The sequence below is a fragment of the Gekko japonicus genome, unplaced genomic scaffold, assembly GCF_001447785.1.
Source record: "Gekko japonicus isolate JY-2015 unplaced genomic scaffold, Gekko_japonicus_V1.1 scaffold3202, whole genome shotgun sequence".
NCBI lineage: Eukaryota > Metazoa > Chordata > Lepidosauria > Squamata > Gekkonidae > Gekko > Gekko japonicus.
The window spans coordinates 159,472-168,829 of record NW_015171598.1 but is presented as its reverse complement, the minus strand read 5'-3'; the positions used below and the strand labels follow the sequence as shown (position 1 = coordinate 168,829).

The window sequence follows — 9,358 nt, the reverse complement described above, 5'->3', positions numbered from 1 at the left end:
TAGGGAAGAGATTATTGGAACCATGCTTAGCAACAAGACAAACCAAAAGAAAGGCATTGAATACAAAAACAAAAACCCCAAAATCCAAGAAAACAAAATCTCCAAAAAATTACCAACATAGAGAAAGGCCTTAAAAGCATTCTTTCCACTTACGTTTCCACTTACCATCACTTCCAAGTCCTGGATCACAAGTAGATGGGCCCCCACTCTTGCGCAGTGGTCCTGGGCCTCCAGCCACGTCTTTGTCCCTCCTGAAAACCAGAAGCACCTTCCATTCAGTTGTGTCCAGTTGACTGGGCAGAGCTGACACTCAGAACTGTCTGTGTGGAGAAAGAGGGATTTCCCAACATCAGGTCATTGTAGCTCAGACTAGTTTCTCTCTCTTTTCCCATTTGCCCTGTTTTGCACATCAGACGTGTGACGCCGACACCCCTCATAAGTATAAAAGTGTGCCGTCAAAGAGAAGGAGTCTTGGATTAGAGGAAGCTGATCTGGGACCAAACGGGGCTTACAGGGGGGTCTCCTGCTCCCACTGCTAGGTAGTATTGCCCAGTTTGGCTTCCACTGAAACCTCACCTATAGCACCATATTTTGCCATCAAGTCAAGCTGGCGTCTGGCGACCCCTAGTGGAGCTGGAAGTCAAGGGACGTCCAGAGGTGGCTGGCCATCGCCTGCTTCTGCGTCATGACGCTGGAATTCCTTGGAGGTCTCCCACCCAAATACTTGCCAGGGCTGAGCCTGCTTAGATGCCGAGATCTGATGAGATTGGGCTAGCCTTTGCCGTCCAGGTCAAAGCCAGAGATAAACAGAGGTGGTTTGCCGCTGTCGGCTTCTGCGTCACAACCCTGGTATTCCTTGGAGGTCTTATGAGACTAAAAAAACCCTGTGCTTGCTCTTTCCCCATGATTCATAATATTACCAATAATTATGTCTCCACCCTACGTTTTCTTTTTTCTAAACACAATGAGATGAGACAACTCAAATCATACACAGTATTACAAACGCAGCTGCCGTATAGATTGGTGGAATGGCATTGCGATACAGGCTCCCCCCACCCACCCCTTCTTTTCCTAATAATTCCTTACACAGTTTGGCTTTCACTGAAACCTCACCTTCAGCACCATTTTAAAAGCTTTTTTTTGCCAATAAGTCAAGCTGACTTCTGGCGACCCCTATTGGGGCTGGAGGGCAAGGGACCTTCAGAGGTGGATCGCCACCGCCTGCTTGTGCGTCACGACCAGTGTTCCCTCTAAGCTGAGTGAGTGTGAGCTAGCTCACAGTTTTTTAGCCTCCGGCTCACACATTTTCATCTTGGCACAGGAAGGAGGGCTCCAGAGCAAACTAATTTATGCAGTAGCTAAATCGCTTGCTCACCACTTTAATGCCAGTCGCTCACAAAGTAGAATTTTTGCTCATAAGACTCCACAGCTTAGGGGGAACATTGGTCACGACCCTGGTATTCCTTGGAGGTCTCCCACCCAAATAGGAGCCCGGGCCGGCCCTGCTTAGCCTCCGAGATCTGACAAGATCGGACTTGCCTGGGGTACCCAGGTCAGGGCACCTACAGCACCATTTAAAATTAACCTCCAGTGTTGTTAATACCACCTTTTGCCTGCGTTGGCTGGCAGTCACAGCTAGAGGGAGCTGTTTGCTCAACTCTCGTGAGTCGTATCCATGAAGACTACAGATGATGCTGGCAACTACTGAAAGGAGAATATGTCTCTGCAATGTAAACTGAAATATTAAAACACTGTTGCATAACAGCTGTCCAAGACCTGTCCCAATTGTGCTCTGAGCAACTGCCCCCCCCTGCACAAACAGTCCTAAGGAAGAAAACCTGGGAAGGACACATTCTGCACCAGAAAACATACTTCCACTGAATGACTAGCAAACCTTTCCCATGGTTTGAAAGGATCTGCACATGGTGTAAGAGGAAGAGGTGTAACGTGCCTGTTGGTGGTCCGCACAAGCTGTTTTTCAGGCGAGCCACGGCATCCCGGGAAGAGGGACAGTTCTCTGCAAGGCCTGCCAGGGTTCCCAGTTCACCCTCGGTGGCATTTAGAGCCCCCGCAGTCTCTCCTTTGCAAAAACTGCCCTGCAAAACTTGACCAAGAGGGTTATGTGAGACACCCCCCCAGAAAGCCCTTCACAAGGTAAAACAGAGTGAGACTTAAGAGGGAGAACAGAGTTTGAGACCAAGACCAACAAAGTTTTATTCAAGGTATACGTTTTTGTGTCTACGCACACTTCTTCAGATACAATGAAATGGAAGTTACCACCAGGGGTCATTTCCTGCAGGAGCGCCCAGGAGCGGAGCTCCGGCAGAAAAGAGCCCAGGGGTCGGGCACATGCAACACCCCCTGCTCCCAGCAGCCCTCAGTCAGAGCAAGAAGCAGCCAGGTAAGCTGCAGAGACCCCCCCCCCCCCGGTCCAAAACAGTCCAGTGGCACCCTTAAAACCAAGTTTTATTCAGGTACAAGTTCTCCCTCTTCTCTGAGGGCAGATGTGTGGGAAACCCCCCCCCCCCAATAGCTAGCAGCTAGCAATCCAAAATAGTCCAGTGGAGCCTGAGTGATGGGTGTTGCCTTCTGACACACTTCCGGTGATGTCGGGGTGTGTGGCATATGCAAATAAGTTATGGTAATGAGTTATGCTAATGAGCTCCTGCACCTCTTTTTCTGCGAAATGACCCCTGGTTACCACCAGTCCATACATATAGGTAGAGGGTGAGCAGTAAGTTAGCATCCAGCATGGTGAAGACGTTTAACAGATTCATGGACCAAACAGGAATAACAAGCTTAGTTTATATGGTTAGCATTTGTTTGGGTTTAATTCTGGGGAAAACATAGTGAAGGAAATAAATATGTCAAAATTGGAGATTGATGGGCAGATGTAACCTTGCTTGAGAGGAGACGGATAAGAGTGTAATGCGAGGTCTCAGTTAATTACTCTCAGCATTCCACAGTTAAAACAATCTTTGCTTACCAGCACATAAAACCACTAATTCAAACACAACCATCTTCCAACAAGCAAGTGAAAGTGCAACACAGCCATTTTCAGAAAGGGACTTGCCTTTTTATGTGGCTCTTTCAAGTACCACACACTTTGACGGCACCACATAAGCAGTGTTCCCTCTAAGCTGAGTTAGTGTGTGAGCTAGCTCACAGTCTTTTAGCCTCCGGCTCACAGATTTTTGTCTTAGCTCAGGAAGGGTGGCTCCAGAGCAAACCAATTTATGCAGCAGCCCAATCGCTCGCTCACAACTTTAATGCCAGTCGCTCACAAGGTGGAATTTTTTGCTCACAAGACTCCACAGGCTAGAGGGAGCATTGCACGTAAGTAACAATTTAAATATGCACTTACCAAGTCATGATTAATATACGTACTTACCAAGGAGCACCAACACAATCGTGGCCAGTCCCAGTGTCACACAGCCAGCCCCTAATACCCACACAGAGGTTGGATAGCGACTGGAGCTTGTGGGAATCCCTGCAACAATTGAAAGCTGAGTGAAGAGGTCACACCTCATTTCAGTTATTGGCAGCTAGGCTGTGCCTTGTCTTGGGTTGCCCAGACCAGCCCGATTTTGTCATATCTTGGAAGCTAAGCAGGATACTTGGCTGGGGGGCCACCAAAGAAGCCCAGGGACATGACGCATCGGCATGGCAAACCACCTCGGAATATCTCTTGCCTTGAAAACCCTACGGGGTCACCCTATGTCAGCTGCGACGTGATGGCAACAAATAAATAAATAATCTAGGATGTTTCCACATGGAGGTCTTGCTTGGTGCCAGTTTGGTGTAGTGGTGTGACCTTGGGTCAGTCACAAGCTCTGGCACAGCTGTCCTTGAAAAAGAGCAGTTTGTGTCAGAGTTCTCTCAGCCCCACCCACCTCACAGGGGGTGTCTGTTGTGGGGAGGGGAAGGGAAAGGAGTTTGTAAGCCGCTCTGAGACTCCAAGTGAAGGGCGGGGTATAAATCCAATCTCCTCCTCTTCTTCTTCTTCACTTGGTTTCCTTACTGCTGTTTTTGGGAGCGTGCACATGATCTTGTTTCATCCTGTGCCTGTGTTTTTGTTGTACGACCAGTTTGTGACACTGTTATGCACTCAGCACTCTGTCTGCCTTAGTAGACTAACCCTAGTGGACTCAGCACCTATGACATACACAGACATACAGACATGTTAAGTGCCATTGATGATTCTAATTACAGAGATAGAAACCTATTATGAATATATATCCAGGTATTCACTTTGGTTCAATGCTTAAATGCATTCTGGGAAAAATACTAAATGCTGACAGGCAGTAACTGATTGCTGGTGACCTTGGTCGTGATGGCTAGCTGTGACTCCACATATTCCTGACGTCATTTAGCCTACGTTAGATGAAGAACACACCACTATGTACCCATATCTGTTACATTAGATACTTTTTGGGATTTTACAGCCTGAGAAGAAGAAGGCCCATTGTTCAGCTGTAGGAGGTACATTTTTGCCTGTGAAAATCCAACCCACAGGTTCGGGCCCAATCAGAATGGTGTAACGGATATATGACAAGGTTTGATGGAACCAATAATTATGATTTATTTCTGTCATAGGGGGTATAAAACTTTATGTCTCCCATTGTAACCTTAGGGAGAGCTGTGGGTATTCAAGGATTCAAAACCTTGTTGTACCTGTATTTCCCCTCCTTTATTAATAAAGTTTTAGCCTGGATTCTACTCTACAGGACTGCCAAGTGCTTTCTCAAATTGGGCTGGGGAAGCACAACAACCCGTGACGGAGTTTCTGTCTCACATTTTCTCCTGTTTTGCTGTGATTTTGCCCAAACCCGATCAGGTACTATCTTTTTGGGTTTAATTCCAGGGCAGACAGGAAGGTATGCATTTATACAGGTACTGCTCATGTTTGTGCCATTTTCCCTTGCTTGAGCCCCATGGCCACAATTCCTCCACTCCAGAATGGCTTTTTAAAACAAAAAAATCAGAAATTGACAGATTGCTGCAGCACATTAGCATCACAACACTAGGCTGCTTCCCATCTTTCATTTTTTAAAAAGCATCTTGCCCTTTTAATTGAGGAGTTATAAAGGGAGATGTTCAACCTACATCTTTTCACTTATAACTTCAAAACAAAACAGGGGGAGAATCCCCTTTTAAAAAAAATGACATCTGGGGACAAGTAGATTGTGGCAGTAAATCACTGTAACATTATTGTGTCATTCAGACCTGTGACTCTCTAATGAAGACAAAAACATTTTAATTACAATAAATACAATTACTATTGAGGCATACGAATGATTTAAAAATTGAGCGCAAGTTACGATAAAATGGCATAGGAGAAACTCACAAACAGGAAACGCAGCAAATGGAAGCAGGCGAAATGAAAAAGCTTACTTTAGCAATACACAAGAAACCCAAAATGAAAACTAAAAAGGCATCAATTTAACAGAGGAATGGGCTGCTCCATTGTTCACATCTTGTGCTGAATCGGGAGCCATCCCTTTCCGGACAAGGAAAAGCAGGCCAGTGAAGGACCCGGAACCATCTGAGGCTGTAGCTTTACTGAAGCTATAGGATGGGAGCCCACTGGGGGGTGCTCCGTATGACATAATTATGATAAATAAATTCATTATAGCTGTCCATCATAATGTCCCTGGAACTTATCATTATGCATATATGCTACTCGCTGATGTTAGAGAAAGGGCTGAATTTTTAAATAACAAAATCACTTCACGCAGAGTTAATACATATGTATTAAATATTTTATTTTTTTAAAAGGACACAGATTTAAATCCAGGCTAGACGGTGTCCTGTGGACTGACTCCACTATTAAGTCTGATGATGCTTACTCAGATGTAAGCCCCACTGAGTTCAACAGAACTGAATTCCTAGTAAGTGAGTTCAGAATTTCAGTCTGGGGGGGGGGGGTTTCGGGGTCAGGGTCATTGTTTCAAAGCAGATCTAAACACAGAAGAAAAGCAGTGCTCAGCATTACAGGTCGAAGGCAGGCTGTGACGATCGAGAACTTGGCAGCCATTTTAAGTCGCATGCACTGAAGCCATTTCCACACCCAAAGCTGAATATAAACTGAAGGCACATTTACTTGAAACTTTGGACTCTGAAGGACTTACTCCTGAAATGAACATGCCTATCACCAATGCTCCCGCTGTAGAGTCTTGTGAGCAAAAATTCTACTCTGTGAGCTCCTGGCATTAAAGTTGTGAGCGAGCAATTGGGCTGCTGCATAAATTAGTTTGCTCTGGAGCCATCCTTCCTGAGCTGAGGCAAAAATGTGTGAGCCTGAGGCTAAAAAAACTGTGAGCTAGCTCACACACTACCTCAGCTTAGAGGGAACACTGCCTATGACCTGACCACAAGCCTCCATGTCACGCACGAATGTTATTACCAGAGGAGCACACAGGATATGAACAAACACTCTAGTCCACATCAGTGGTGAGCACAGAGTGATGTGAGAGGAAAGCCAATCTATGCCCCAGATATGGACAACACCCAGCCTTTGCCTTTGTGCTAGTGAAACTTCCAGAGGGGTGGCCGTGTTCATTCGTAAGTTCAGCGAAACCAAAATGGGGTTTGAGGGCACATGACAGCCTAGGGATGCCAGCCTCCAGGTGGGACCTGGGGATCCCCTGGAATTACAGCTCATCCAGTGCTCCCTCTAAGCTTTGGAGTTCTGTGTGCAAAAATTCTACTTTGTGAGCTACCAGCATTAAAGTTCTGAGCAGGCAGGTGATTTGGCTGCTGCATAAATTAGCTTGCTCTGGACTGGAGCCATCCTTCCTCCTGAGCAAAGGCAAAAACGTGTGAGCTGGAGGTTAAAAAACTGTGAGCTAGCTCACACTAACTCACCTTAGAGGGAACAGTGAGCTCATCTCCAGACTACAGAGATCAATTCCCCTGGAGAAAATGGATGCTCTATGGGATTGTACCCCACTGAGGTCCCTGTCCTCCAAAACTCCAGGAGTTTCCCCTCCTGGACTTATCTGGTTGATGGTCACCATTCCTTGGACCGAAACCTCTTCAGATTTTCCCTGACCTATCTTTATAACCAAGTATTGGTCAAAATCAAGAGACAGCAATTCTGTTTACGGCAGGGTACATAACCTCAAAGGCAAGGAACATAAGAACATAAGAGACGCCAATGTTGGATCAGGCCAAAGGCCCATCCAGTCCAACACTCTGTATCACACAGTGGCTAGAAATACCAGTGCCATCAGGAGGTCCACCAGTGGGGCCAGGACATTAGAAGCCCTCCCACTGTTGGAAAAGCGGTATCCCTATGCTTTTCAGCAGAGACACAATTGTCCTTATCACACAAAAAGGCAAGCTCTCAGAAACCTATCGTATTATTTATCTATCTATTTCTTTATTTAAAGCATTTAAAAAGCTGCCTTTCCAACCAATTTAGGGTCCTCAAAGCAGCGTACAATAAAAGCATTCAAAGAAGATCAAAAACAAATATTTCAAAACAATCAGAGCACATAAACAATGAACATATGACCAGGAGGAGAAAGGGTCTAGGGTGGCCAACTCCATGTGCAGAAATACCTGCAGATTTGAGGGTGGGGGCTGGGAGGGAACGACCTTGGTAGGGGGATAATGCCCTGCGGTCCACCTTCCAAAGCAGCCATTTTCTCCAGAAGTGGAATAAATATTTCAAAGAAATAAGGAAGACCTAAATAAGTGATTTGTGTAGTCTGGAGGTCAGTTCCAATTCTGGGAGATCTCCAGTCCCCACCTGGAGGTTGGCAACCCCGGGAAGGGCCAGTGAGACTCTGTCGGGGGGGGGCACGGGACAAAACAAAACAGTCTTCACTGCTGGCGGGAAACTATGGTAGAGCGGAACAGACAGATTTCCCTGGGGGCTGAACAAAGTTTGAGTCCAGCTGCACCTTTAAGCCCAACAGTTTTATTCTGGGTACAAGCTTTTGTCTGCATGCGCACTTCTGGGGATCGTTTTCTGAACACTTGAAAACTATGTTTAAAGAAAGCCTTCATTAAAGGCTCCCTGCCACCCCCAACCTCAGAGCACAGATTCTTGTATTGTTAACACAAGAGATTCTGGGGAGAGTCATACCTTGGTTCCCATTATTTTCTGAGCAACAAACGGAGTTCCCATTTCTGGGCCAGAAACTCAGTCCCATGTATCCGTCTCCATCTTCCATGGCTGCAGAGTTTATGGTCCAAATAATGGAAGGGTCTGAAAACAGACTGGACTAGATACTCAAATGTGCTCTCAGCAGTACTAGTCTGAGGGCCTCTTTCCGGTACGAAAGCTGTGAAACCACAGGCTTAGTTGACCTACAGCAGGCCAAAGGAGCCCATGGCTTGAATATCGCTTTCATACGCACTAAATAATGCACTTTCAGTACACTCTCAATTCACTTTGCGACTGGATTTTACTGTGTGAAATGGCAAAATCCTCTTGCAAACGGTTTCTCCATTCACTCCAAAGGAAGAAGCCAAACCATGCACCTTCCATTCTGCATGCTTGCTCCCTCTATTGAAATGAATGGGCTGCTCAGATGTGTAACACCTGAAGGTTGGCACACCTGTGTGAGGCTCTGGACAGAGGTTCCCACGTCCACTGTTTGCTTTGAGTAGCAGTTTAAGAACATAAGAGAAGCCATGTTGGATCAGGCCCTTATCCAGTTCAACACTCTGTGTCACACGGTGGCCAAAACCCAGGTGCCCTCAGGAGGTCCACCTACGGGGCCAGAACTCCAGAAGCCCTCCCACTGTTGCTCCCCCAAGCCCCAAGAAGAATGCAGAGCATCACGGCCCCAGACATGAGAAGCCATGTTGGATCAGGCCAACAGCCCATCCAGGCCAACACTCTGTTTCCCACAGCAGCCAAAACCCAGGGGCCATCAGGAGGTCCACCAGCAAGGCCAGAACCCCAGAAGCCCTCCCACTGTTAACCCCCCCCAAGTGTAAAGACCAGCAAGACTTTTTAGGGGCTAAGCTTTTGTGACTCTTGTAAGCTGATGCCCTTAAAATCTTGTCCAGGTGTTACTAGACTCAAATCCTACTGCAGACCAACATGGCAGATACTCTCTGAAAAATATATATACATATATTTAAGTAAATCAGGCAACCCACACTGTAGACCAACATGGCGGCTACTCTCTGAAAAATATATATACATATATTTAAGTAAATCAGGCAACCCACACTGTAGACCAACATGGCGGCTACTCTCTGAAAAATATATATACATATATTTAAGTAAATCAGGCAACCCACACTGTAGACCAACATGGCGGCTACTCTCTGAAAAATATATATACATATATTTAAGTAAATCAGGCAACCCACACTGTAGACCAACATATATATA

The 9,358-nt window shown here is 46.2% G+C and overlaps 1 long non-coding RNA gene across 1 annotated transcript in view; it reads right to left on the bottom strand.

Annotated features, from left to right (window-relative positions):
- Positions 1–1,963: 1,963 nt before the first annotated feature.
- LOC107117728 overlaps positions 1,964–9,358 on the bottom strand; it is a 10,227-nt gene continuing 2,832 nt past the window's right edge. The window contains exons 2-3 of the long non-coding RNA XR_001482741.1: positions 3,392–3,490; positions 1,964–2,104 (exon numbers count right to left, since the gene is read on the bottom strand). This is a non-coding gene — a long non-coding RNA (uncharacterized LOC107117728). The remainder of the gene's footprint in view (positions 2,105–3,391; positions 3,491–9,358) is intronic.